Here is a 24,513-nt window from a genome sequence, read left to right as displayed (position 1 = left end):
GGTGGACACTGGGAGAGGTGAGGATAGAATCTCAGGCTGGGAAGAGATCATGGAAGGCCCTGAAAGTTGGAGCTATATAATTTAAATTTTATTTTGATGACATTGAAGGTTCCATACTCAAGTATGGAAAAGACATGGTAAAACTGTTTGTTCAGAATGATTCTGGCTGGGAAGGGCAGGTTGGAGGGACAGGGAGGAACTTCTTATGAGCACAGGCTGTTAGAATAACCCATTGAGGTAGCTCAGGACCTAAATCAAAGCAATGGCAGTAGGAATAGAGAGAAGGGAGCAGAGGCGAGTGAGCATGCCAAGAAATCTGGGAGGATTTGGTGACTGATTGTGTTTGAGGGAGAGAGAAAAGAGTCAAACTGGATACTGACATTGTGTGTTAGTTTGCTGGGAGAAGAATGAGGCAACTGTCAATAGCATGTTAATGAAAGCATGGAGGCACTTCATGGAAGGGGGAAGGGAAATGAAAGTGGTTGATTCTTTTGGAATCAGAAGGGAGTCTCGGGTAGTTTCTTGCTTGCCCTTTATATGTTTACCCGTGAAAGAATGGTGAAGCCCAAAGAAACCTACCCAAGATCACTTAGCTATTGGTGGTAGAACTCAGGCCTCCTGACGTTATGGCCTGGGCTTCTATTTTCTGTAGCGCATGAGTATAGACAGAGGAGAGCTGCCAGAAGGTCGAGATGGAGATTCCATTAGGCAATGAAAAATGGGAACGAGACCAGGTTTGGGGTGAATTCAGCCTGCAGAACAGCTAAGGCTGGAGTCTTACAGGTCAAGCACCCAGATGGGAAATGTCTGCTGGTTGCCAATGCCATGGGGGCCTGAAGGCTCATGAGGCCTCCTTTTTGCCCTGTGACCTAGCTGTATGTGGGACTGATTGGAGGTAGGAAGTACTTTTAGGGTATCAGTGCTCTTATACTTATTATGCTCAATGTAGGCACATGTGTATTAATTTTCTTCTGGGAATGTAACCACCAGTCAATTTATCAATTCCATGGAAAGTTGTATTCCAAGGCCCAAACACCTCCTTTACCCAAACTTCAGGGACACATCCAGCCAATTCATGAAAAGTTGCCTCTTATAGTGTTGGAGTGGGGATTGGGTGCAGGGAACAGCTAGCTAGGGAAGGCAGCCAGCCATGAGGACCTCATCCAAGCAGGGGCCAGCGTAGAGTCAGGATGAGGGACTCAGATGGCTGGATGAGGGCTACAGCTGTCGGATGAGGAGTGAGGATCTTATCTAGAATCTGTACTGCTGTAGGGAGACTCAGTGGCCCTGAGGCTGGAGTTCCTCAATCCTCCTTATCCCTCCCTTCCACAGCTCTCTGCCCAGCCAGGCTCCTCAGCCTCCAGCCTCCCAGGATGGAGTCTTGTCTTTGCCGTGGATGCTGACACAGTGGTCACTTCTATTTCTTGAGGAAGAGCTGGGTTAATGAATGTGAAACATTTGGATTATTGTCTGAGATGTGTTAGTTGCCAAATAAAAACGTATGCACAAAGAATACTGGGAGCCAATGTTGAAGGAAAACTTGTCAAGCCTCCCCTTCTCTTTTGAGCTTTGTAGTGGGGTCTTGCCAGTTTATACCTCATCTTGTTCTGAAGGTTTTTTGTTTCTGTTTTTCATATTAAGGCCAAAATATGTGCATGAGCCTGCTCACCCATAGTAAAGTGTCAGGGACTCCACAAATTGCACAGATTACAGACTTAGATTTGTGCTTCCCATTTCTTAGGAAGTAGGTGGTTGGAGGAACCACTAATGCATCTCCAGGAAGGGATTTGTTAGCCCAAGGGAGGCTATGGGGACTAGATCCTACATTGCCTCTTCCCTGGCCTATGGCCACTGTGGTGTTCCTAGGTGGCTCTGCTTCAGGTATGTCTCTTTCCTCCTGGGAATAGGGAAGGAGATGATCCAGATCTCAGGATTTCTCTGCCTGCTTAGGGATGCCAACGAGGCGTGTTTAGTGGGGATACTCTTGCCCCTGCTCTCCAGGGTAAAGTTACACTTCCACAGTGACTTGTGTGCATGGTTGAAATGCAGCCATCACATGCAACTGGGCCTCTCACTCTGACCTGGAGGGCCACTCCTGTGACTGCACTGGTTATCCCAAGAGGCCTTCTTAGCAAACTTCTCCAAGTTGCTTCTGGTGAAAGGTTCAGAGAACTCTGCCAAAAGGAACTACTTGGTTGACAATTGTGTGTGTGTGTGTGCGTGCACGTGTGTGTGTGTGTGTGTGTGTGTGAGTTGTGTAGGAATCAAGAGGTTTGTTATAGGGACAAGGGGAACAGACAGTGGGTAGAGCCACAGATGCTTAAGCTTAGGAAGACCAAAACTGGGTTACCTCTTTCTTGCTTGCTTAGGCAAGAAAGCCTCTATCTTCAGGGTCAACAGTTTCCTTCTCCCAACACGCAAGTCCATGTTCCCTCCAAATCAAAGACATTTTTGCATGAATAACTAGTTCAATGTTGGACTGCTTCATGGAGGCAGTGGAGGTGTAGACTGGCCCCACAGAAGGTTTCTTCCACAGGAAAGGATAGAGCAGAACTTGCAACTTTGATGGGTTTGACAAATGGCTTGTTTCCTGAGGTGAGGGTAGTGTTATTCCCATTTTATGGGAAACAGGTGCCAGAGAAGTAGACACTTTTGAAGGTTCCAGAGTATTAGATTTAATGTAATTTATTGTCCAAACTGAACACTTTTGAAAGTGAAAGGAGGCACATAAATGCTAAACTGGATGGGGCCTGGGGAAGATCAGGATCAGGCACATTGGGATGTGTGGTTTCAAATTCAGTGTTCAAAACTCTGAATTCTATGAGCAATGGGGGCAGAAAAGGGAAGGGGTGGGGTGGGAGAGTGGATTGGCCTGAGGGGGTGGAAATTGATTTGGGATAGGAATAGCAGATTCTTCTAATTCAACATTTCACCAAGGCAGAGGAATAGTTCTTGACTCTGACATCTGACCTTGACTGGATGTCATGAAAAAGTTTTATTACATAAGCTTTTCCTGTGACCAACCAGCCAAGACATCTGGTTCTTGGATGCATGTGCTCACCTGGTAACAACAACAGCCTTGTGTGTCTGTCTGGGTTTTCACTGTGCCTGCTCACTGGTGCGGCACAATGCCCCTGGCAGGGATTATTGTCCTGCTTCTGGAGATGAGGAAACTGACTCCTCTTGCCTGCCCCGCCCCCTCATTCTATCATGGCAGGCAACAGGTTTTCTCCAGCATAAGGGCTTGGCCTCCCTAACTCCTGAGGACCCTGGTAGCTCTAGAGTGGAGGGTTACAGTCCTCCATTAAAATCTCAGCTCTACACAAATTTGCTGTTGCTCCTTTGAGCAAGTCTTCTTACCTCTTTGAGGTTTACATTCCTCATCTGTTTAATGGGAACAATAATAGGCCAATTCATTTGGTGGTTGTGAAAATTAGATGAATGGCGTAAACCCGGGAGGTGGAGCTTGCAGTGAGCTGAGATCCGGCCACTGCACTCCAGCCTGGGCGACAGAGCGAGACTCCGTCTCAAAAAAAAAAAAAGAAAAAGAAAAAGAAAATTAGATGAGATGAAATGTTGACTCCAGTGCTTGGCACATCATAGGTAGTCAGTAAATGCTATTATTCCCTTCTCAGGAAGCCTGAGAGAAATCGTTTGTCAAGAGGTATTTCGATCATCCAGAGGACTTATCCTGAAATTTCAGGTGGGAAGTTGCACGCTCTGGGCTTCCAGGCATGACACAGAAAGGGCAGCCATGGTGGTGGTGAGCAGAAAGTCCAGGAGGCAGAAGTATATGATAAGGTAGAAAACAGCCTGGATTCAGGTGCCTGGTCACCCACGTACAGGACAAAAGAAGCAAACAGCGCAGAGCCCAAACCAGCTGGATGAGACGTGGCAGGGTTAAGTGCAAAGTCCTGCCCTTAGGCCCTGAAAATTAATTCTGTGAGTGTCCTATTCATCTATATAGAAAAGCCCAATATGTTGGCTTAGCCTGGCTACATTAATTGAAGTCCTGGGTTTAGACCTTGGTAGAGTATCTTTTCCCTGCATTGGCTGAGACTGGCCACACCTGGAGTGTGCAAAGCTAGTATCCCTGTCTTATAAGCTTTGGAGGGGCCCAAGGACAGTCAGGAAGATATAGCAGAATGACTGCTATTTTCAGGTGGGCAAGAGGGGCAGTGTGTTCTGTGTTGCTCAGAGGGCAGAGACGAAGGCCTATGGTAGTGATGGCAAAGAAAACTAAAGACAGGGCAGATTCTACTTTGACATAATGTAAGAAATTTTAAAGAACTCAAGCTTGTCTCTATGGCCAAACAGCTGTTTTAGAGCAGATATTGGAGTCTACCTGCAAAGGGTATTGTTCAAGCAGTATTGACTAGAGAGGAGTTTATGAAATAACAGGGAGGAGGGTGTACTGAAAGGTTATGGCTCTAATTAAAGTACTGTAAGATTTTGGCAAAAGGAAGGCTTTGTAGATCAACCAACTGGGGTGGGATCCTGGGAAGCTGGGAAGAAAAGGTTCTCTGGGGATCCCTGGTCAGTCAAGTAAGTAAAAGGCATAGAAGTGCAAGTGAGTGAAGTGGGATCAAGAAATCATAAGGAAACCAGCTTCTTCCCATTGTTAAAAGTCAAAGAAAGAAGTTGGGACTCTAAGGGAAAAGGAACTTAAATACCAAACTAGGAAGTTGGACTTTACCCTGTCAGCAGTGGGGAATAATTGGTGGCTTCTGAGAGAAATGACTTGCAGCAGATGTAGGCTGGAGTGAGGGTGGGAGGCTGGGGAAAGAGCAGCCTTAAAGCTGTGCAGAAGCTTCTCTATCCCAAGTCACAGGCTGAACATCCCACTTAGTAACAAGGGCTGGGAGAAGGGAAAGGCTCTGAGCAAATGTCTTTGTGGGCTGAAAATGAGACTATGATCCCAAGAAGTGACTGGACTGTGTATATTCTTTGCTGATGCCTACCTTGGCCCAGCCACCTGACTGTGGCCTGAGAGCTGTTGTAGACTCACTTGCCATCCCTTGAAGATTTTGAGAACACACGATCCTGAGACCTGGAGAACCAGGGCATGTGGTGTGAAACAGCTGGGTTCACAGCATCCTAGAGGGCATAGCAGGTATAGAAAGGAGTGATTCAGGAGGACACTGGTCACAAGAATGTCCTCCTGAATCACTCCCTTCTATACCTACCTTACCCTGGGAAATCTGACTGACTGCAGCTCCGGCCATAGAGTGAGCAAGGTTCCATCCCTGGGAGGGGAGGCAAGGAAAGGATGTGGGTACCTCATTCAAGTAGGCTGAGGTTTTGGGTGGGGTGTGGTGTATGGGAGGAGAGAGTTGCTGTGGTTAGGCAACATGGATGCCTGAGCGGCATGTCTTGGTCTGGGTGGCAAGGAGGGAGTCTGGCCAGAATGGTAGGAAGAGTGGCCATGGAACCCCAAGGTCAGAACTGGCCCATTGGATCTGGGGAAACCTACCTTTTAGCAGCAGAGGTAGAGCATACTTCTCAAGTACTGTGGAATCAGTAGGCTTATGACAGTATTTATTATTTCAGTCTCTAAATAATTTTTGAACTGTCCTCTATGCTGAGAATGGTGATGATGGGACCACAAGATGAACAGACATGTCCCCTGACCTGACTGAATGGAACTTAAGAAATGTACCCCCTTACTCAAACAGATAGTAGTAACTGCTGAGAAGATACAGTTAATATTCAGAGAAAGATGTTGGGAGACCTGGCTTGCTGAGGAGGTGGCATTTGAGGTGTGTCCTGAAGGAAAGACAGGGACTGGAGACACGCTTTTCTATGGGGCTGAAGGGATTGCTGGCAGAGGGAACAGCAGTGCACAAAGGAAGGCATGAGTAACACCAATTAAGGGGCACCTGTGGAAAACAGCTGGAGGCATGATTTGGCTGGAACTGAGGAGTAAATGAGGTTAAATAGGGCATCAGGAATTGGAAATTACCATCTATAAAGTACCCATCATGCATCAGCCATTGAGCACAGAGTCTGTGCTCACTTAAATTTCAAAGCAGCCTTTCAGGGCTTTAACTGAGGAGGAAATGGGCTCCAAGAAGATATCTGATCATCTCAAGGTTCCCTGGCTGGTGAGTGGCCAAAATAAGATTGATGTCCAGGCTGCCTGACCCCAAATTCTGTTCTTTCCACTTAATCTTGCCACTATGTTTAGAGTCCAGATTATCCAGTCTTAAATTTACAGTGAAGGCCTGTTCTTACCGTACTGAGGCAGGAAGATGGTCAGATGGCACATGGCAAACCACAGTAACCTTTGAGAGGGTACTTGGTGGACATGGCCAGATTGTCACAAAGCATATCTCAGTTCCAATACATATATGTGTATACATACACATGTATATTTAGGAAGTTAATCTCTAACTTCCTAAATGCAGTTTTCACATTATAATAGAAACTGTTACTCCCAGACTGCTACAGGCAATTTCTGAATTGCTGGCTAAATTCCAATATTTTCTCATCCCATCAATAAAGTATATTAGAATGGGGCAAGATAAGCCTGAATCTTCTCCAATTTATACAAAAAGCTTCTATCATTAGTAACAAGTTACCTACAACCAACCTTACCTGTTTAGGATACCAAGGTGTCAGCCCTAAGAGATATTTAGCAAGAGTGGTACTCCAAGTGGGTTGGAAGGGTGGGATGAGGGTAAGAGTCAGAGAAACATGGGCAGTAACCCAGGTGGGGCTGTAGGGGTTGAGAGGAGGGACTGATACAATTCAGTAAGCGTTTGCTGAGAGCCTGCCCACGCAGGGTTGTGGAGTGGGTGCTGGGATACCTGCATGAAAGGACAGCATTGTTTTCACAGATAGCATGTTCAAGCTCTGAGCAGGTGGGTGTTGGTGGGGACTGCCTGCTCAAGTTGGGGTTCATTCTGATGTGTATATCTAGTAGAGTCAGCCAGTCTTTATTGGTGAGCAGATCTGCCCAGGGCCCAATTCTCCATCCAGTTTGACCTTCCTCCTGGAGCTCAGAAATCAGATCTAGCCCTGGTGGCCACACCTTGCTTCTGTCCTCAGGGTGGACCCAGGGTCCTTCAGACTTCCTAATGGGAGGCTTTTCATCAGCCTGGAGAGAAAAGTTGAGACCACCTAGGGGGCAGTAGTAACCACTGAGAAGACAGAGGAAATATTCAGAGGAAGAAGTTGGGGGAGCATCTGGGCTGCAGTGACTCAGGATCTCAAGTTAACAGGAGACTTGATGTGGGAGGAAGCTCTACCTCCTTGTCCTACCACTTAATAAGGAGCACTTTGAGAACCCGTTAAAGGCTGTTCCAGGGTCACAAATTTGTTATGATTTATATTTAAAAGAGAATTTTAAATAAGCCAAGTGACAGCTGAATGGGAAATGGAGTTAATGAGACAGATCTTATCAGTTGCATGAAAAATGCATCTCATTACATCACTGTTACACATCGTATATGGAAACCTTCCCTTAGTAACTCCTGGGGTGATTGCCTATCTGGCTATAGGTGTCCCCCAAGAGTGTGGTGTCCACTGAGAATAACCAGAAGGCCTTTTTCGGATACCAGTACAGCTCAGCCATCTTCTCTCAAGGCCATCTCTAGAGTTACTGTGGACTCTCTGGATGCCAGTGCATGGAGCCAGGGACCTGCTACACCAAGGCTGAAGGCAGCCAGCCATGAACATGGTCAAGACTTGGCCCTTCCCCTCCCTAACTCCACAGAGCCCAGTTCAGCTTTAGCCTATGTGTTTGAGGCCTCCCAAATCCATTTCCCCAGCGGTGTCTTCTCTGTCAGGTACCTGCCCCTGGGATGGCCCCTGAGCCTCATAACTCAGCCTGTTCACTGTCCCTAAGCAGGTCACCTTGTAACCCTGGTGGAATGGCTGAGGGAGGCACCGAGGGGCCGTAAGAGTGGGCATGTGATCCCTAGGATACCTTCAGCTCTGGAAGGCCGTGTGGCCCTAGCCTTGCTCTGTTTTGTCAGGTACGACTAGAGAGATACAGAAAACCTGGAGCATGTGGGCTGTTTGAGCTGCCGTACCCCAGGGTCTGCCACTTTGGGGGCTACCTGCGAGAGATTTGGCAACTTCTCAAAGGAACTCAACATCGTGGTGGTTGTTTTTTTCCCCTGATCCCAACATTTAGGCCCCGATGAAGGGTCTTGGCTAAAGCCATCTTCTGGAATAGTGCAGTTGGGAACCTGTTCTCTGATGAGGAGAGGCAGATTGTTACATACTTACTGGGCCAGGCACTGAGGTGGGTAGTTTATTCTGTCCTCTTTCTTAACCCTCTGACTAACCCTGTGTGAGGCAGGTATTATATCCATTACACAGTAACTTGAAAGGTTAATGTCCATATTACCTAAGGTAAAAAACGAATCCAGCTCATAAGTAGTGGAGCAAGGATTTAAACCCAAGTCTGTCTGACTTTGCTATGGTCTGAATGTTTATGTCTCCTAAAAATTCATATGTTGAAATTATAATCCCCAAAGTGATGGTATTAGGAGGTGGGGCCTTGGGAAGTGATTAGGTCATGAGAGTGGAGCCCTCATGCTTGAGATTGGTTCCCTTATAAAGAGGCCCCAGAGAACTAGCTAGTTTCTTCCACCATGTGAGGACATAGCTGGGAGGCACCATCTGTGAACAAGGAAACAGTCCTGCTCCAGACACTGACTCTGCTGCTGCCTTGTTCCTGGGCTTCCCAGCCTCCACAGCTATGAGAAATACATTTCCATTGTTTGTGAGCTACCTACCCAATTTATGGTAATTTTGTTAAAGCAGCCTGGACAGACTAAGACAAAGCTTGGGCTCTTTCTGCTGCCTGCTGCGCCTCTCTTTCTTCAGGGAAAGAAGCCCCTCCTCACTTGGGAAAAAAGGAGCCTCAGAAGGCATGGGGCTGGGGAGCATCCCCCCATATGGGGACCTGACATCTATACTGTCCCTTCTGTGGCCCTTTTGAGTCACATAGACCTCTGTGCTTTTCACTTTTTCCTTTCATTCTGAGGAACTCTTTTGGTATCTTCTATAGGGGAATAAAGACCCTGCTTTATGGAAAGGAAGAGCTGAGAAAGGTAGGAGAGAGGTCCCAGGAGATTGTTAGACCTTCCCACTCCCCTGGAGTCCAGCTAACAAACTTCCAGGAGCAAGACCAATTGAGCCTGCAGGGAAGGGGCTACCTAGTGCAGTGTCATTCTCCAGCAGGCCAGTCTTTGGCCTGCAGAACACTTGTGCAAGTGGGGGATTCCTGGAGTACTTTTCTTGGGAAAGTCCCTAAACCACTCTCTGGCTTCTGAATTCTTAGGGGAGGGAAGTGATCCAAGTGGCAAATATCTTGTGACTGGCAAGCTGAGGTTAGGGACCAACCCTTCCCCTGCCTCCCCACATGCTGGAGCTTTTGAACTGAGTTGAAGAGAGCTGGGCCTGGGGCTCTTGGTCCTTGAATGCAGCTTGACATCTGGTCAGGCTGCAGGATCTTAGAGTTTCCTCTTTGTAGCATCCTAAAGACTGGCCTCACTAAATGGTCTTGGTCCAGAGGTGTGATTCGACTTAGAGCTGACTTACAAAGAATACAGATAAAGGAATATTGGGAACTGTGCTTACCTGGATGTGGTTTAAGGTCTGAGGATGTGAAGCAAAGTCTCCCCTGGATTAAGAGGGAAGGGGAACACCAGTGGGTCAGGATAGAGGCCGACAGCCTGGGAGAGGAGGCTGCCTTCTTCCCATAACTTTCCCAGCTGCGTGTGCAGGATCAAATGGGGGTGTGTATCAATTTGCTTGGGCTGCCATAACAAGGTGCTAGACTGGGGGGCTTACACAACAGAAATTTATTTTCTCACAGTTATGGAGGCCAGAAGTCTAAGATCAGGGTGTTGGCAGAATTGGTTTCTTCTGGGGCCTCTCCTTTACTTTTATTTATTTTTAATTAATTAATTAATTAATTAATTTTTTTGACACAGAGTCTCTGTTGTCCATGCTGGAGTGCAGTGGCACGATCTTGGCTCACAGCAACCTCCACCTCCTGGGTGCAAGTGAATCTCCTGCCTCAACCTCCTGAGGAGCTGGGGTTACAGGCGTGTACCACCACGCTCAACTAATTTTTGTGTGTGTGTTTTTAGTAGAGATAGGGTTTCACCATGTTGGCGAGGCTGGTCTTGAACTCCTGGCCTCAGGTGATCCACTCACCTCGGCCTCCCAAAGTGCTGGGATTATAGGCGTGAGCCACCATGCCCAGCCTCTCCTTGACTTTTAGATGGCTGTCTTCTCCCTTTGTCTTCACATGGTCTTTTCTCTGTACCCATGTGTCCTAATCTGCTCTGCTTTTAAGTACACCAACTATTGGATTAGGGCCCACCCTAATTATCTCATTGGAATGTAATTACCTCTTTCAAGACCTTATTTCCAAATATAGTCACATTCTCAGGTACCGGGGGTTAGGACTTCAACATAAGAATTTTGAGTGTGTGGGTACAATTCAGCTCATAACAGGGTGTTTCCAAAATCTTCACTGAACAAGGCTCAGTGTCATGGTGAAGGATGGAGAGGTACTTATTACTGATCCTGCCAACCTTGGGACCAGGAGAGGATGGTGGACCCAGCTAGCTAATGGAGGAAGCCTGACTGGCCTTGTCCAAAAGCTCAGCTCCAGGCCGAGCTGTTTACTTGTAGTCAGGCTCTCTGGCAGTAGTAGTTTCTGTGCAGTGACTTCATCTGGCTCCCGTGTGGCCCTTGAAACTCCAGTGAAGACAGAGTTGCTAATACCCTCCAGTCCAGGCCTTTGGGGGAAGCCTCCTTCTCCTCTGATGGAGGCAGGGACCAGGCTGTTGACGGTGCACACAGGCCTGTCTTTAAAGAAATTCTTTGGTCTTCTACTGGCTTAATTTTTTTTTATTGCAAGAGGAAAAGCATTGCATTGAATCAAAATTAAACCGTTCAACAAATGTTGAAATGAAGGCTCAAATTACAGAATACATTTTGATTAATTCAATTAGTGTTTACCTCCAGCCTGCCAAATTCTGGGGCCTATCCCTCAGCAGGCAGCCAGGGAGGCTCGTAGGAGGGAGTTGGCTATAGGCAAAAGTTATGCATGCTGCAGCTAATAGAGAAAACTTACCAATTCATATCTGTTTTTTTTTTTTTTAATCTTGTTGCTTAGCATTCTAAAATAATGGAGTGGGGAGAAATGCCTGGTTTTATCATCTGTTAGGGGAAGTGTCATCCTTTTTTCTCATTGGTTCTTCAGGAATACAATTGCATCCATCAGTGATGTCTCTCGCTCATGCCAAGCCCAAGCGTAAGTTCCCGTTATGGTAGAGACGCTTTCACCTCTGAATATCTGGCTATAAGAGAGAAGGGCCCCAGGTATGGAGAAAGTTCAATGGGAGAGGCTGTCATGGATTGCCCCCAATCCTTATTTCAGAATGCTGGCCAAGGTTACATGCCCAACCTCCCTTCAACTTTCCACTCAGATACACAAACACTTAACATTTTGTATCAACAAACATTTACTGAAAGTCCTGTGCCAGGTTCTTTGCTGGGCTCTGAGGATAGAAAGGTAAATGGAGCATACTCCTTGCTCCCTAGGAGTTAATCTAGACAGGGAGGCAGACATATTGAGAAATAATACAAATTATTATCATCTTTATAAATAATGGCTTGTTTATAGATAGGCTTGTACCTATCATTTGCTTAACAACCTCTTGCTTGTGCGTACTGGATATGACAAGAGCAGAGCTGAGGCATCCAGCGCCTTCAGGGATGACGGGGTAATGGTGTTAGGAAAGGCTTTCTGGCAGTGGTCATTTGGATAAGGCTGTAGCATGGGTGGGATTTGAAAGCAGAGATGGAGAAAAGCACCCACATAGAGGAAGTACAGAAAATGGAGTATTTCTGTATTTGAGGGTAAGAGGTGGTCCAGTGAAGCTGGAACTCAGAGTGGTGAGGAGTGTAGCGGGGAAGGTTAACTGTATTAGAGGACTTTGGCAGAGCTGCAAAATGCAGCTTCTCTCCTGAAAGCACTGGGGAGCCGAGGAATGTTTGGGAGCAGAGGAGCATGTCATGAGCACCATGGAACATGTCCTGCCTGCACGAGGAAAGAAAGAAAGATTGCAGGGGAGTTGCCTAGAGGTAGAAAGCCCAGAGGAAGCAGCTTTTGCAATCTAGCTGAGAGATGATGAGGTTCTAAACTGTGGTGAGGTGAGAGGTAAGGAGAGTTTGGTGGAATGTTAGGACCTATTCAGGGAGTTTGAATGGCACAGTAGAAAGAGCACCAAATGAGTCATCAGGAACTTAGGTTCAAATCTCAGTTCTGCTGGAAGGGAAGGTAGAATTCTGTGCCCCCTGCCCTGAAAAGTCCACATCCCCAGGTGGTGGTTTGGTTTCTTGTGTTAACCTGTTACTATAAAAAGAATTCAAATGTACACAGAAATAGAAATAGTAAAATGAATGCTCTCACCTATCATTTGCTTAACAACCTCTTGCTTGTATTATTTTTTAGGGGGGCAATTTTTGAGATGAAGCTTTTTGGAAATATTCAATTTGAGGTTGCATTTGAAGCATTTCTCTGAATCTGTTTATGATCCGGTTGAGGCAATGAAATGACTTCATGTCCATTTGTTCCTCCCTAGAGGTAAATTGTGTGTATGCCTGTGTGTTCTTTGCTGTAAGAAGGAAAATGAGGGTAGCTTCCCTTGAAGGGTGAGTTCTGGGGCTAAGGAGGCACGTTGCCAACAGGGTCCTGTCAGGAGCGTGAGGCTCTCTGTCTGCTGTGGGGCCAGGTGCGGTGTGGACAGGGGAGAGAACGGAGGTAAGGACTACCACAGGTCACACACCCTTATCCATTCTCTGGGAGGGGTTTGTTGCCCAGAGCTTAATTCACACTGACCAACCTGACAAGGCTAGTCCGTAAGCCAGACACCAATTTAATTTACTCTGGCAGGCATTGTGCAGTGGCCACAACACAAATGCCTACTTTCCCAGACCGCCTTCCTGGCATTACCCCACCTGGGAAAGTGAATTACAGCATCATCCGCAGGTTGCTGGGGAGCCATGCTCTCAAATGGAAGGCACCATGTCCATTGTAGGTGTATCACTACAGGCCCCGATGGGACCTCATAGGCTCTTTCTGGCACAGGCCACTTCCTTCACCAAGGTGGCTCTAGGGAGAGGGGAGAATGGGCTGAGCTGCACATGCTCAGTTCCTTCTTTGATTTCTACCATCAGATACTGACCTGTTTCCCCGGGGAGGAAATCCTGGAAAAAGAGGGAGTCAGTATCCTCCCATTGGATCTTCCCCGTGACAACATGAAGCAGAAACTAAATGGAGTTGGGAGCCCATGTCTCAGCCAAGATTCATTTGAACAGGCAGGGGTGGGGATGCTGTCACAGAGAAAACTTGCCTGAGCATTGAAAAATTAATTAGTTTTGATGGACAGAGATTGGGGAAGGGGCCTTTAGTTGAGGAAACAGCATGAAAAAGGCACAGTGGCATAAGAACGCTCTCTTGTGGCTGGGGTATCAGGAACCCAGGAGCAGGTCAGGCTCAGTGAGGAAGTGCATCAAGTGTGGTTAGGAACATAACCTTGGAGTTGGACTGCCTGAATTCAAATCTTATCTTTACTGCTTCCTGGATGTGTGATTTGGCCAAGTCACTTAACCTCTCCAAGCTTCAGTTTTCTTATCGGTAGAATCTGGATAATAATAGTTATAAATATTGAGATATGAGATAAATATAAGAACTTAGCTCAGTATAGAAGTGAGTGCTTAATAAATGGTAGCCATTATAATTACCATCATGAGTCCAGGATATTTTGGGGTCAGCTGCAATTTGGATGTCAGCTCATGCATTTGGACTGCTGTGGGGGAGGCCAGGTGTTACTCAGGTGAGAGGAGGTCCTCCAGTGTCCTAGTTCTGAATACCTGAACACAGTCTGGGCAGTAGGAGTGGAAAGGATGAGATGGAGAAGAGCATCCCTGCAGGGGGAGACCACAGAGACCTGGTGGCTCACAGGGGAGGGGAGTAGGGTGGGGAAGCATGACAGGTGAATGCAGGCTGCATAATTCATGGAGGGACCCGGAGAGCGCTTCTCCCAAATGCCAGAGGAGGAGAGTATCAGCGCTGATGAGATGCCAAAGAAGGCACTGGAGCAATGCTGACTGATGGCGAGTCTAAGTGCTTTACTCTGTTAACATTTAACCTTCACAAACACCCTGTCAGGGAGGCAGTTTTATTATTATCCTCATCTTAAAGATGACAAAGCTGAGGCACAGAGGTTAAATGTCTTGCCCTGGGACATATAGTGTCGGAATCAGGGCTGTCACCTAGGCAGTCCAACCCCAGCCTGGGCTTTTAACCCCACCCTAGACTGCCTCTTAAGGAAATGGAAACACAAGCAGCTGGCTGGATGAGAGCATGGCACGGGTGCACACAGATGAGTGACATCCCACCACTGGGGGTGTCAGAGAGCATGGGAGATGGGCAGTGGGGCTCTGAGGCGAAGGAGAAACATGGAATAATAACAGTCGGGTGCAGGGTCAAAGGACATGTTCTAGGATAGCAGAGGAAGCAGCAGGAGAGGGAGAGTGCAGATTCAGTTTGGAGGGGGAATAATTGAGAGGTTGGATCTCAGTGATGATTGGAGATTAGGGGTCACAGAGAGGAGCGGCAGCTTTTCCACAGCATATGAAGAGAGGGTAAGAGATGAGAGAAGGGAAATCAAGAGGTTTTGTTTCTCATTAAAGAAAGATGCATGGTACTTTGCTGAGGGAGTCTTGACAGGAAGAAACATGAGATTAGAGATCCCGGGCGCATGAATGTCTGATGTGTTGTTTAGCATCCCGGGAGCAGAAGGAAGAAGAGACATGTGAACCTGGTACCCCAGGCAGAGGGAGGATGAGGGTAAGTTGTGACCAGAGAGGCAGAATGAGCTGAGAAGCAGGTTCAGTGTGAGCTGGGAGGCAGCTGGAGAGAGGTGAGGACTCTACGCTCTGACGAACAGAGCCAGGGAGAGAGCTTCCACATTGTCCGGAATAGGGCTATGGCGAAAAAGGAAGTGGAGTCAAGGAAGTGTGGGGAGGGAGGGGATAGGTGGGGACCTGAAGTGGGCAGGTAGAGGGGCAGGCCGGCAGAGCATGGTTACCCTTGGGGAGGGGAATCCAGAGAGATCCTTGAGCTCACTGAGAAGGATCCTTCCTTCAGGTCCCCGCCTCCTCCTCCTATGTTATTGCTGGGAAGAGTGGGTGGCTTCTAGGTGGCTCCCTCGGTGGCTGTAATTGCCTAATGGCTACAGGCTATGTTATAGGGGTGAGAGGTGAGAGACCCTTCTCAAGCTGGGTCAGCTTCATTCGCTGTCACTTTTCCCCTGCTCTTTGGCCACTGAGCTACATCTTTGTATAACAGGGCTGATAATTGTACTATATCCCTCACAGGACCCCCTTGAAGATTAAATGAGAAAACAAAAAGGAGGATACTTTTTTTTTTTCCACAGGGGCAGCAGCTTCTCAAAGGAGACAGGAAACCTGTGAACTTCCAGAGCAGGCAGTTTTTACACACAGGTGGATATTGCACAGGCATGAAGTAATTCACCATCATCTTGATCTATTGTGAATGGCTGTGTGGCCAGGGCAGGCAGCCAAATCTTAGAATCTGTGAGTTATTTATTCCTAGTCCTGGCTCTTCATATCTCAGCCTCAAAGGGTAGACTGTCATTTACGTTTACTTCTTAGACCCACTCTTTCTGAGTGGTTCAGAAGGAAGGGAAAGAGCCTCCTCTCTGCAAGTTCTCTAAGTGGCTGCGGTGGGCCCCATCCCCATTAGGGCACTGATATACTTGTCTTACAGTATTGAAGGGCAGACTGATGGAGTTTGGTGATGCTTTGCTCCCTGGATGCTGTCTGGCTCTCCATCTCAATTCTTCCCAAAGGCACAGAACCCTGCCTCGCTTCCCCCCCACCCCCAATCCCTCTCCTTGTTGGAGTACCTACACTGTTTGACCTTTGATGTCTCCTCATACCATTCTTTGACAGACCTGGCATTAAGGCATGGCCTTGGTCTCCAAGATTGTTGTGGCCCATTTACCCTAATCAATGATTGAGTTGGGAAAAGGACCAGCTTGGGGAGAGAGGGAAACAAAGGCAGAATATCAAGAGCAGAAATAGGAGGTGAGAAGAGTCAGAGGAGGGTGAAGCAAGCATTCAACAACATCAGGCAAACACAGTGAAGGAAACTTGACATCAGCTTCTCAGTGTTCCTAAAGCCCAGAAGGTCAGATGTGCTTCTGGGTGTGAGCCATCAGAACCTCAGACTCACACCCGTTTCCTGGCTAGACCCTGTGCTCCTCCTTGTGGGTTGGGCTCATGGTGTCTCATGCTCATGTCTTTGGGGTGGCGTTTCTCTTAAGAAGCTTGCCATTTCCAGTAGGAGGAGGATGTCGCTCCTGAGACTGTGGGACAGCTAGGCTCAGAGGGAGTCTGGCCTCGGGGCGCCCGGAGGTGAGGTCTTAGTGCCTGGTGCTGTTCTTTGCCTTCTTCAGAGGGCAGTGTTCAGCTTTGTGACTGAATGCCCTGCTGTTATGATATGTTGCTGGAAATGCTGTTTGGGATCATGGAGCCTTGCTTAAAGGGCTGTGGTTTTGTGAGAAGGGCTTGAGCTTTTTGGGAATGCTTAAGTGGAAGCATCTGGGCTTGGCTATGCCAAAGGAGGCTGGTGGTGGAGCAGGACTTGGGCTGTGTCTTCAATGGAAGGACCGGAAAGCAAAAGGAATCCTCCCAGTGGGTTCAGCAGAACTAGGCTCCAGCACAAATGTTCTTAAGGATGTCCTGGAACTCGCCTGACAAGGAGTGGCTGGGAATGCCCAGCGCACACAACTCACTAACCTGGTATAGCGGGAAAAAGATGCTAAGCAAGAAATATTGCATTCATCCCCTGCCGCCACCCAGCACTGCCAGCCTGCGTCTAGATTCAGAGCCCATTTCGGCTGTTCTGACAGATCTCCGCCCCCACCGGCCTGAGCTTAACTGACTAATCAGAACAGCCTGATCTAGGATGTTTAGGTGGAAACAAGGAACCTTGTATGTGCCAAATATTTTTGTCACTATAAAGCTTTAAACAAATGTTTGCTCTTAGGAGTTACTGATAATATGATTAGATGGGGACCAGTTAAGCATGCTTGTTCACCTTCAGTGGCATTCTTCTATTTTCTCATCTTCAGCTTCTTTTGGGCTACTTAAGCTTCTATTCATTGACAAAAGAGAACAAAGCTCTGCCTCTTCACTTTTATTAGACTCCGACATTCACTAAAGGCATTCAGCAACTCTGATAGCAATGTTCTTAGCAGCCTGGCCCCTCTGTCCTGCTATGGCTCCTCTTTGTCCTGACAGGATGTCTTGCTGTGTTGAGCTCCTCTGTCCTGAGTGAAATTTAGCGTTGTGATATAAAGCCAGTGTCTGTGGGCTCTGCCATTGCTCTGAGGAGCTGTCTTCGCAGGCCAGGTGTGCGGCTTCTCTCCACTGTCAGATCTGATCCTGTGGGAGTGGTGACCTCAGGATGGTATAGGATCTGTAGAGGACAGGTACAGCTTGTGGCCCCGGCAGAAGGTGGGGACAACTTCAACTGCTATGCTGAGAGCTTCGCCAGTGTAGACCAATGACCTCTTTATTTCCTTTCACTTTCTCCCTTTTAGAATGGGAGCTGAGCTCCGGGGTCAGAGACATGGCCCTGCCTGTGAGGGCCTTACCACTCAGACAAAAGTGCCCTAGAAAGGTCTGTCCTGGGAGTGGCGAGGGGGGACAAACCCATTCAGGAGCAGTCACTTCCATCTGGGGAATGGAAGAGGATCCTTGGAGATAATGATGATGGAATTTGGCCTCAAAACAGGAGTGGGAGTCAAGCAGGTGGAACGAAGGACTTCAGCTAAAACACCAAGGAAGCCCCAAAAGCAGAAGTAAACTGGAGACAATAGCTTGGCTGTTGCTCAGGGCAGGAGCCAGATATAGCCAGGAGAATTACGACTGCTGGGGTTGTGAACTCCCACCCAGTTTTGAATCTCTACAATCCCACAATGTGTCTCTTTTCACCTGAATTTTATAAATAGGTAAAATGAGGTTCAGTAATGTTAAGGAGCTTGTCAGGGGCACAGCTCATGAAGCAAAGAACTTGGATCTACATGCATGTCTGACTACAGAGCCCACTCTCCTAACTGCTCTTGTGGGTCCTTAACTTCCTCTCCAGGTCCCCAGGTACCCCTTTGTTGCCTGGGTGATAGAAAGCTGGTGAAGCGTTGTGAACCCTGGGGAGCCTTGGTAAAATTTGTGAAATAGACCCATCCTCCTGGCAGCAATGTGGAGGATGAGGTGTATGGGGGAGCAGTGAGGCTGGAGGCAGAGAAACTGGTTAGAAGCCAGTGCAGCCACTCTGATAGATGATGGCAGGGCGGGTGAAGATGAGGGGACAGATCTGAAAGAGGGTGAGGAAGGAGATTTTACCAGATCTGGTGCCCAGTTGGATATGGGTAACAAAAGGGAAGGTCCAAGGCTGATTCCCAGGTTTTTATCTTGGTGACCATGGTGGCATCACCAAGGTGGGATGGGAAGCATTTGGCTGCCACCCATTGTGAGAATATAGAGAGGGAGGTGGGTGTTCAGGATAGGAAGATTTGGGGGCTGTTGTGGGGAACCTGCTGTAACCGCACTCCAGTCCCCACTATCTCCCAGGCTTTAGCTTCCCATGGACAATGAATTGGTTATTTTATCAATAAATCTGTAAACATTTATCCAGTGCTTACAGAATGGGGGACCCCACAGGGACCCAGACACATGGCACAGTTGTCAGGGAGATGGTTGTGCACAGCTGCTGTCATCCCTTTCCTTCCGGATGAAAAAGATAATCAGGGAGATCCCACTTAGGTAGCCAGAATTAAGTACAATTACCTGGAAGAGCTGGCTTGATGGGAATTTAGCAGGGACAGCAGTAGGCATGGGCATAAAAGCTGGAAAGCAGTGCAGACAGCCAGCCAATTAACTAACAATTGGGATCAGTCCACTAGTGATAAGGCATCTGGTTAGGATGGGGCAGAGGTCTGCCAAAAGGTATGTATGGTAAAAGTTAAAGCTGTGACCAAGTAGGTTGAGTCCATATGATGATAGACCATGATTTCTACTGTTGTGGCTGGTGGCCAGCCCCTGAGGCTGTCTAAGCAAAAGGGTGCCTGGTGCAGAGCTGTGTTTGCATTCCATCAGTTCCTCAACTTTGGTCAGAATCAGAATCACCCGAATGACTAGATCAGCCATAAAGGTCAGGCGCTCTACTTACAGGAGGTTGGGCTTCTTGCTCGATTAGTTCTCAGGGTGATTCTGATTAATAGCAGAGTTTGAGGACCACTGAGATAGGTGAATCTTCAGTGCAGAGTGAATGGGGAGGGCTGCTCGGAGAAGGGTAACCGGCTAGGAGACTATTGTAGTCATCTAGGGTGAGGTAATACAGGGACAGGTGAGGCTGTGTGAGCAGGTGAGATCACCACTAGCGTGAGAGTGGAGAGAAGTGCTCTGGTCTTATTCAGCAGCATTTGGTGCACCTGACTGCGCCCTCTATCCAGAAACCCTTCGGTTGGCTTCTGGGTGCCACTCTCACTTCTGGCTGCTCCTCCTGTCTCCTTTGTCCATTCCTCTTCTCCCCGGTGGCTGCATGGTGGAATGTTTCAGGGAGTCCTGGGGCTTCCTCTGTTTTAATACCACTTCTTAAGTCACTTCATGCAATTGCTTAAATACATCTTTATGAAGATGTATTTGACATCTCCATCCCAGACTTTGTAAACATCAGACTCCTATTTCCAAATGGCTACTTAGCGTAACTTCCTCGATGTCTGTAGACATCTTAAGTTGAATGTTTCCAAAACCAATCTCCTGATTTCATCCCCGGACACCCTACATTGTTGCTTCTGCAGACCTCCACATTCTCTAGGTACTCAGGGCAAAAACCGTGTAGGCACGCTTGACTCTGCTCTCTCATGCCTATGTCCAGTTTATCAGTAAATCTTACGGGCTTTGTCCTCAAGGTATATCAGGAATTAGAACATCTAATTTATTATGATCTGAGTCACTTCATCTCTTGCCGGGTTTCCTGTGTTCACTGCTGCATCCCCTGCAGTCTATTTTCCAAGCAGCAGCCAGAGTAATCCTTTTAAAAGGTTAAGTCAGATCATGTCAACTCTATCCTTAGAACCCTCCAAATGGGTTTCTGTCTCAGGAAAGTGGAAGAACAGGAGGAAAAATGGTGTGCATCCTCAGGCAAATTGCCTAATCTGTTTTCTCATCTGTAACGGGGGAGAATAATTCCTAACTGGTGTGGAGATTACGTGAGATAATGTTGGGTAAACCCTTAGCAAGTAGCTAACAGTTATCTGCCCAATATATGGTAACTAAAGAGGAGACAGACGCCGCATTAATTTAATCTTGGCACTGTGCCTGCATGCCACATGTATTATCTCTTTTAATCTTTTTTATTTCTTCTAATTTTCGTCACCACTATATATCCACACAATTTAAAGACTCAAATAATTGTATGTAATTTGTTAAAACAGCCACCTCTCCACCTCCCCACCCCATTGTTCCTCCTCAGATGGAGCTCCTTAATTCTTCTAGTCCTGTATTTTTATCTGTAGCTCTAGAAAAATGCTTGTTGTGCTGCTTTATTATTTTCCCCCAGTTGTCATTATCTGTTCTTATTGAATTAAACAAGGTCTTCACCAATTATATAAGTCTGTTAAGATGTTCAGATGCACCAGGTATTCTGTCAATTTCGTATTACTGATGAAGTCTCTCCCAAGGCTGACCTTGCAGGCTTGCTGCAGAACTGGACCCTAGCATTTCCCTTATGGCTATGACATTGTGTCCTTTTGAGTTTATGTCTTTCAGAATAAATCTCTCTCTTGTTTAAATTAGCAGTTAAATTAAATGTTTAGGTTCAGCCTGCAGTGTTTATCTGAGTTCTGTCTTATTTACATTTGCCCATAACAATGAAAGTGATTTTATACTGATTTTACAGATGAGAAAATTGAGGCTAAAAGAGGTTAAAAGACTCACAGCCATTATGCAGCAGAGCCCATGTTTTAATTCGTCTGTCTATAAAAGCTGTACTCTCTCTCCTTTGTCCTTTAGAAAGAAAGTAGTTATTGGTTAATATGGGATGTTGTTAGCGCTGCCATCAAATTCCTTCATATCTGTCTTTGTCCTTTTTATTTCTGGACGCTCCAAATGGCTTCTTGCTCCACTCTACCAAAGAGGTTTCTTATATCCTTTTCAGAGGCTTTCTCTTAAGCCTAGGGATAGCAAAAGGTATTTCTTAAAATAACCATTTAAGAGCAGCTATGGCTTATGGGAAGCCTGTAAATTGTGGGGAAAAGACTCCAGTTTCTTGTGATATGGTGACACTTCTTTGTCATCTGTTCGCCACTTGGGGAAGGGAGAGGTAGGAAAGGAGTTAGGTTCTGTGGTTGTGGTGGGGTTCTTGGCTGAGGCCTCCTTCCCCAGGCCTTGTCTTCTGGCAGAAATACTGGCCCCTGTCTAGTGGCAGCTGCTGAGGAGTCAGGTCTCAGCTCTAGCCGAACTGTGTCCAAGGCCCAGAATATCCTGGAGGAACAGGGAATAGCGGTGACTTCCAGATCTGTTCCTAGTTCATTTCAGCATCCAAAGCTGTGTTAGCCTGCTCCAAACGTCAGTTACAACCCTAACCATTTTTATTGAGAGAAAAGAAGTTTAGAAATGGAATTCAGTGTGGGTGGGGTAAATTAAGGTTTACTTGCTTCAAACTCACCTTAATCAGTGGATGCTGCCTACTTAGAATTTTCTTTTGCCAAACATGAAAGGAGTTAACGTAGTATATAAATCACTGTTTGCCTCAGAACATACCAGATGATGAGGGTCAATTGTGACTCACTTTCTAAATTTTAGAACACATACAGATCTTGCTCCCTAATCAACTTCCAGGTGCCAAACTGGCCTTTGTGTGGTGCAGTTCATGTGGCTGTGGCATGTCATATACCTTGCCATTCTAAAACATGGCTATTACTTCCTCACTGGCTGCATTTACAGCTAAGGGGGTGTGGGATCATTTTCTCCCTCACTGGTAGTGAAGAGAAGGGTTAAGTCCTGTAATGAGCAGGAGCCCCAACCTCAGACGCTGTCCCAGATAGGAAGATGACAGCACATATATGTGAGACCTATACTCACATATAGGTCTGTGAGTGAAGGAAGGATGAATTGTGGATGGACTGCCTTTTTTCTTAAACAACATACCCTGCCTTATCTTTATGGCCAGGGATGAGACAGTGTCTCAGTATCAGAAGCCAGCCTGCTCATTAGGGTCAAATGCCAGCTATGTTAAGTGTCCAGAGAGAATGAAAAGTGCTTTGGTTCCGTGTAACAACTGTCACTGTATTGTTTGTGATAAGAGCAATGTCCTTCTCTGTGTCCGCTCCTTTCTTTCCTGGGCTGGTTAGGTGCCCCTCGTACAGTCCCCATGGCACATTGTTGATTCCTCTGTTGTCCGTGCTGTGTAAAGCCCTCGACTAGCTGCTGTAGCTCTCCTCTCATTGCTGGGGAGCATGATTTAAATTCTACATCCTGGTTCATGCCTGTAATCCCAGCACTTTGGGAGGCCAAGGCGGGTGGATCACGAGGTCAGGAGATTGAGACCATCCTGGCTAACACGGTGAAACCCTGTCTGTACTAAGAATACAAAAAATTAGCCGGGTGTGATGGCGGGTGCCTGTAGTCCCAGCTACTTGAGAGACTGAGGCAGGAGAATTTGCTTGAACCTGGGAGGTGGAGGTTGCAGTGAGCTGAGATTGCACTGCTGTACTCTAGCCTGGGTGGCAGAGTGAGACTCCTTTAAAAAAAAAAAAAAAAAAAAAAAATCTACTTCCCACCATCTGCTTAGATGATATCCTGATTTTTCACATGTTACTTGGGATTTTGTCTTGGATTCTGGCTCCCTCTGTCTTCTCCCTGGCATGTTGCTTCTGGAGCTTGGTACAGTTAAGCCCCATATCCCTGAAGAGCCCTGGCTCCCTAGGAGATACCGTGTCCCAGTGGGAGGAACCGATGTGGAAGCCACTGAACAACACACTGCATGTCATCAGACAGCACGTTTACCTCTGAGACCTGTGATACTATGAGATACAGTAGCCCCCTCTTACCCATGGTTTTGCTTTCCCGGGGTTTGGTTACCCAAGGTACCATCCAGTAAGGTATTTTGAAAGAGACAGGGCCAGGCATGGTGGCTCAAGCCTATAATCCCAGCACTTTGGGAGGCCGAGGTGGGGGGATCACTTGAGGCCAGGAGTTCGAGATCAGCCTGACCAACATGGTGAAATCCTGTCTTCTACCCAAAATACAAAAATTAGCTGGGCATGGTGGTGCACACCTATAATCCCAGCTACTTAGGAGGATGAGGCACGAGAATTGCTTGAGCCTGGAAGGTGGAGGTTGCAGTGAGCCGAGATCGTGCCACTGCACTGTAGCCTGGGTGACAGAGTGAGACCCTGTCTCAAAAAAAGCAAAAACAAAATAAAAAAACACATTCGCATAATGTTTCTACAGTGTATTATTATAATTGTTCTATTTTATTACTAATTACTGTTAATCTCTTACTGTACCATGCCTAATTTGTAAATTAAAGTTCATCATAGGTCTGTACGTACAGGAAACATTGTATTCTATATATAGGGCTTGGTACCATCCACTGTTTCAGGCTTTCACTGAGGGTCTTGGAATGTATCCCCCAAGGATAAGAGGGGACTACTATAATTAAAAAATATATATAGTTGGTCTCCTTCCAGTTTCCTAGCACAGAAAAGGGGCAACTTTTGTTATTCATAATAAGCCCCTTTCAACCTTACTCAACTTTATGCTAATGAGGCGACTCCTGCAGGATGGGCTGGTTACCAGAGAAACCAACCTTGTGATTAGAGGGTTAGAACTTTCAGCTCCACTCCCCATCCTCCTGACTCCTACCTCAGGGAGGAGAGTGGGGCTGGAGGTTGAGTTCGATCACCAAGGACTGATTGGATTAATCATGTCTATGGAATGGAACTTCTATAAGAAACCCTAAATGAAGGAAGGGGTTTGGAGAACTTCGGGGTTGGTCAACCCCTGGAAGTGCTGCTGGGTAGCAGCCCTGGAGAGGCTATGGAAGCTCCATGCATTCCCCACCCCACCCAGTCCCTTGCCCTGTGCATCTCTTCTATTTGGTTGCTTCTGTGTTGTCAGAAACTACACATCGGCTCCTAGGATTCTTATGAAAGTACATTGTATGACAATGGATTTAAGCGGTTTTGTGGTCTTGTATGCATATGTGGAACTCTCTGTAATGTTTCTTTGTTCTGTATTTGAATTTTCAGGAAGAGGAAAATAGGCTGGCAAAAGGAGTCATGGCTTCTGATGCTAGTCATGCATTGTGAATAGGATACACCTTGAATCATGTTTCACTTCAGGCCAGCTCCCACGGGTCCACCCAGCTTCCTGTTTGCC

The 24,513-nt window shown here is 47.0% G+C and overlaps 1 protein-coding gene across 21 annotated transcripts in view; it reads left to right on the top strand.

Moving 5' to 3' along the window:
- Positions 1–24,513, top strand: part of PPFIBP2 (PPFIA binding protein 2) — a 144,303-nt gene that overhangs the window by 7,956 nt on the left and 111,834 nt on the right. For 5 of the 21 annotated variants that reach the window (XM_074014431.1, XM_065528620.2, XM_074014430.1 and 2 more), the window contains exon 2: positions 9,951–10,064. The exons of the other annotated variants lie outside the window; for them this stretch is intronic. The gene's annotated coding sequence lies outside the window, so the exon portion shown is untranslated. The remainder of the gene's footprint in view (positions 1–9,950; positions 10,065–24,513) is intronic. 21 annotated transcript variants of the gene reach the window in all.

Source organism: Macaca fascicularis, chromosome 14 (assembly GCF_037993035.2).
Source record: "Macaca fascicularis isolate 582-1 chromosome 14, T2T-MFA8v1.1".
Taxonomy (NCBI): domain Eukaryota; kingdom Metazoa; phylum Chordata; class Mammalia; order Primates; family Cercopithecidae; genus Macaca; species Macaca fascicularis.
The sequence above is the reverse complement of the archived record's forward strand: the minus strand, read 5'-3'. Positions and strand labels throughout refer to the sequence as shown.